The sequence below is a fragment of the Aplysia californica genome, unplaced genomic scaffold (genome assembly GCF_000002075.1).
Source record: "Aplysia californica isolate F4 #8 unplaced genomic scaffold, AplCal3.0 scaffold00123, whole genome shotgun sequence".
Taxonomy (NCBI): domain Eukaryota; kingdom Metazoa; phylum Mollusca; class Gastropoda; order Aplysiida; family Aplysiidae; genus Aplysia; species Aplysia californica.
This window is the reverse complement of record NW_004797393.1, coordinates 1,385,750-1,391,097: the sequence shown is the minus strand read 5'-3', so window position 1 is coordinate 1,391,097 and position 5,348 is coordinate 1,385,750. Positions and strand designations below refer to the sequence as shown.

The 5,348-nt window shown below is 40.4% G+C and overlaps 1 protein-coding gene across 1 annotated transcript in view; it reads right to left on the bottom strand.

Annotated features, from left to right (window-relative positions):
• LOC101860320 overlaps positions 1-1,915 on the bottom strand; it is a 6,268-nt gene extending 4,353 nt beyond the window's left edge. The window contains exon 1 of the mRNA XM_005096219.2: positions 1-1,915. This exon is cut by the window's left edge and continues 443 nt beyond it. The gene's annotated coding sequence lies outside the window, so the exon portion shown is untranslated.
• Positions 1,916-5,348: the final 3,433 nt, after the last annotated feature.

The window sequence follows — 5,348 nt, the reverse complement described above, 5'->3', positions numbered from 1 at the left end:
AGTACGAATTTTAGTGCTAAAAATCATGCAGATTTTAGATGTTTACGGTAATTCTTAAAATGCAGCTCTTTCGAAAAGACAAGAACATAACAAAGCTGCGTCCTTTTTCCTTTTTACGTTTTTCTGTTGTTGTTTTTCGTCTTTTTTGCGTTGACTGTGGGTATTTTTTACAGGTAGGTGCACCTATAATGCGACCAAAACCAACTAAAGTCAACGGTGACCTTCAAATCAAACGCATCTGTATTTCACGATCAAAAGGTCGAATCGGCAGTATTGTTATCAAATAATAGTTTTTGCCACTCCCTAGAAGGAAAATGTGTTTGGTCCCGAATCAAACCGCTGAATCCGAGTGGGAGTGTGCACTGTGAAATATCTTTGTGTGTTATAATATTGAGGTTTCAGTGCAGTACTGTTTAGTTTTTAAGATTTAGCTGTTCGCTTTGCGAGCAAAATATGTGCGTCTGACTTTAAAATTGGGTTGCAATGTGTTTGTAGTGTCTCGTCACCTCTTTCTACGAACGTGTCCCAAACATTCCGCGGTTGTCTTTGACCCTCAGGATGGAAGTAGCCAGCCGCCAAGACGATCTTTTTCGAGTTGATGAGGGAGCAAAACTTGCAAAAAAATCTTTATGCTCTTTATGTTTTGTCCCTCCTCTGAGGGCATATAACATCAGATACTCTGACTGGAGAGCCAAAGGAAGACCAAGACGACGCTGTAGCGAATCTGCGGTTGACACCCTCAGAGCTCACGGGATGTCCCTCCTACTGGCCACTCGCCTTGCTGCAGACAGACGCCTGTGTCCCTCCGCGACACCCACCTCTACAAGCGGAAGAAAAAGGTTCAGTGAAGTAATTATGTTTTGTCAGGTGTACACTTCTAAGCAGGGGCAAAGGCTGACTTTTTTGAAAGGATAATCAAAGTGAGACAAAAAAACAGGTAGAAATGAGGCCCCACATGAAAAACTTTCCCACAATAGTAACAAGATTAACAAAACGTCATATTTGAGGCGGCATCACTGAGTTGTGAAAGAAAACAAATCCGGAATTCATATTGTATGTTACCCACCAAACTAATCAGGAAAATATCTCATTAAGTATTTTTATTTCCACTTTGGGACAAAACGCAATTTTAACTTTTAAACGCAAAGTGCAAATAATGGTTTCAAGATGTTTCACGGTAAGCTACAGGAAATATATAAGAACCTGAATACATTACGATAAAACATGAAACTACGAGTCAAAGAAATATTGAGTAACTGTCATAAAATATTGAGTCATTATTGATTATTTGTAAATTATGAAGGCCTTTACGATAGATCTACAACTTGAAATGTAGAACTCAACGTCAAATTCCACCATCATTTTCCTATTCATCTTTCCAAACTGTGTCTTAGCCCCGAGGCAGGAACTCTTTTTCGAAAATCGGTAAGCCGATGGAAGCGTTTCTTATAATGTTTAGTGTGTGGTCTGTCTCAGAATAAAGTTTCCCTCCTCCATAAAATCAAAAATACGCAACAAACAGCCACTATCGTGCGGTCAAAAAATTGTGCTCAACTTACCATCAAATATTTCCTAAACTATCGTAAATAGACTCACCAGCTTTTGCACAATGGCTTGTCTTAATTTGTCTTAACGGATCCATATTTTTGCAAACACCTGTTAGTTGTATTCAAGAAAATTCCTTAATAAATACTAATAACAAATCCAAATGGGTGGTTTCTACCGATTTTAAAATGTGTACAGCTGGGGCAAAATCACTTTTAAAAGCTAGTCCGTCAATGTTCTAATCCCTACATTATGCTTATTGAACGCATTTTTTGAGCACCTTTTGTGCAAAAAGTGTTTACTTTAAAATGAATTTATTGTAACAAGTTTTACGACTAAAAAGTGTAATTGATGAGCTGTGGCGTAGGCAAAGAGGTTATAATAGTACTAGTACTAGAGGTCGCAGCTGTGACGTCACCCACGTAAACTCACTATGGTTATGTGAGCCCACTCAGCCCGCTTTGTCGCCATTTTTAGAGGATTAGAAAGAGCGCTGTCACGTTGCGTGTCCTTCGAAACGCCTAGGTCTTCATAGACTTTGAAGCTCAGTTTAGTTATTTTTTAAGTTTTCTTTTTGTTTGCTGTTGTTGTTTAATCATATAACATACACTCATACACAATACCGTACCTGCTGACTGATTGTAGGAAACATATCAAATTTAATGTGGGCTACAAATGAATAGAGAGATACATTATGAGATACTGTTTGTGTTTTCCGGGTCGGGTGTCGGGGGAGTGGATGGAGACATAGTGAGTAATTGAGTTTGTTAAGAAAATGGACAATTTCATACTTACAAAATGGATTACTTTTATGTCATGTTGTCGACACTCATTTTTTAATGATGCAAAGCCTAGGTGTTCATAGAGTATGAAGGGGGTTAAGACTGGGTTAATTATTTATTATTTATTCGTTATTGTCTCAAATTGAGCAATTAATAGTAGGCTGGGATACTGTAAATCACGCACTGTATGGATCCTGTGCGCACACCCAAAGAGCGTTGTTTAAAATATGACACAAATATTTATATACTGACAACATTTTAAAATGCAACACTTAGATTAATAGCCGGTTTATCTAAAACGTTCACAATATTTTCTCAAAATGGCGTTGATTGACAATGGAGTTTGGCTACACCGGACCCCATCTTTCATGAACCCCTGCTGCTGCTGTTGCACAAGCTGTTTGACATCGTTTCCGTAAATGAGACAGAATAATGTATTACGCCGATCTTTTTGGTTGGTAGTTACGTCTGATTGGCAACTTCATATTCACTCATCTCAACAACATCGACAGTGGTTCATTTCTGTTCAGCCAGCCTTGAATGTGTGCTAGAGTTGCAGCTGAAGCATCTAGCAGCTTCCTAGTCGCATTCCTAATTCCTGAGGGCCGATACGAGCACTTTGTTGTGGCCAGCGGTGCTAAATCTAGACATACTGTTTGAGCGACGCGCAGCAAAACATTTTTTTGAAATATGTTTTTCATTTAAACTGTTGATTATCAAGTCCATCTCATTCATTTTTTCTGAATTTTACTCACCCATGTGGTCTCACCTTGTAAAAGGTCCCATTTGCATTATTTGGAGATTATTCGGCTCATTTTAAAGTAAACAATCACAAAATCCCAATGAGTATATTTTAGCGATAGGCAAATCACATGAAAAGAAGTCAACATCAAAAAACGTCGCAGAGTATTATTAATCCGTAATAAGAAAGTGTTGCGGTGCCCCGACTGGCCTTTAATTCCTCTCCAGAATGGCGGGACGCCCCTCAAGCTTCACACTCGTGATGTCAAAACTAAGACCTCTATTTCTATATAACCTATTTGGGCGTAGGATGCGTATGCAAAATGTGTGTGAGAAGCGGGAAGTGCTGTGAACAATCCCATTTTCGTGTTTTATATAAATTTATGAAGAAAACTTTTCAAAGCTAGCCTCAATTATTGTGGGAAAGTGTGATTAGGTTAAGACTAATTGATATAATAAACTGTTGTGCAAAGTATGGGGGACATAGATTCACCCGATAAAGAAATATTTGAGGATAAGTTACGCCTCGAATTTTTGACCGCACTACAATAGATGTTGAGACATCCTGATGCCATGTCAAAGAAATCTCGACGCCAAATTGTATATGCATTGGTGAACGCGTTATAGAGCTGTGACGTGTCAAGTGTGGTGTTCTTGTGCACTTTGTCCAAGGCAAATCCGAGTAAAACATTGATGTAACCTTCTCACGCTAAGATGTCCGAGTTTTGACCAAATGTTCAACTCTCCCCATCAATTCAAACAGAAGGATAATGGATCAGAGAGTATGAAGGTGGGAGGTAGGAGGTTGAAGATGGGAGGTCCCCAGTTGTCATTTGTTGCGACAGTGCAGAGAGAACCAAAGCTGTTGTGAAGAATATGCAGGGAAATAAGTGAAATGATCGGTATGTCCAGTGCAACAGCTCATCCAAAATTCACCAACGACCTTGGCAAGAAAAAAGTCTTCGCAAAGTGAGTGCCCCATTTGTTGACACCAGTGTAGACACACACCCGTGTTCAAGCAGCTCGACACTTTTTGACCCGTGATGAACAAGTGGGTTTAGGGTTGTTTCTTAGTAAAATCATCACTGGCGATGACATTGGGTATACTCATTTTGATGCCGTGGCTTCATTTGGATGAGCCAAGGCCAAAGAAAACCCGCAAAAAACACGGGGAGAGAAAGTTGATACACATTGTTTTTTTCCGACATTGGTGCCATCATACTGAACTGGCCAGTCCCACCTGGCACAACTGTCAATGGTGACTACTACAGGTTCATACTCTAAGACAAACTGAAACCTGCGATACGGAAGAAAAAACCTGATTTGCTTGAAGAAGGTGTCACCCTGCATCATGACGACGCGCCTATTCACAAGTCCAGAGTTGTGAACGAGCTTCTCGAGGGCTACTCGTGAGAATTATTGGAACACCCGCCCTATTCGCCCGATCTCATCCCATACGACTTCCACCTCATCTCGAAAGTGAGAGAAATGCTGCGAGGTCAGCAATTTGAAGACGAGACCAATTTTAAGAGGCTATGAGAAAAGCACCTAGGACCTTTGACAAAAGATTATTGACAACCGTCTTTGGCCGCTGAGTACATCGAAAGGAGCAATGTCTGGAACTTGATGGTTTCTACGTTGAGTAGGTATTTGTATAATAAAGCGTTCTGATGATATCAAATACGAGGCGATTTATAATTGTATGTGAGGACAGCATGACAGGGAAACTTTATTCTGAGACATGACCTCGTAGTTGTAACGAAGATTGGGGGACTCTTTCTTTGCATACAAACTAACCTGTTATGTCTTACCCTGATTTTTAATAGCTTGGCTTGTTTTGGTAATATTTGCTTTAGGGGGTGTTGCTTGTTTATTTGTTTGGTTGTTGGGTTTTAGGGTTTTTGTGTGTGTGTGTTTTGCTGTTGTTGTTTTGGTTGTTGTTGTTTTTGGGGGGTTTTTCGGGGGGGTTCATTATTTTCATCGAGAGCAAAATGGAGTTGTCGTGAGAATTCGTTGCCCCAAAAACCTTCTTCTCTCCAGCATACCACTTGCAGCGTTTGTGCGTACTGGATCTATGTGAAACGGCAGCTGGGGCCCCGCACAGGAGTTAGATTAAATAAGAGAAGAAAATGGCTAAGAGATAATTTTGTTTCGAACATCTACCAGGTATACTCACCGGTTAGCATATTGGTGTCGAGGACAGGAGCCCAGGGGCAGCATACGTTAAGAGTTGTGGGCGGTGAGCACACTGGCTGCTCCCCTGCATCTCTACGGGACTAG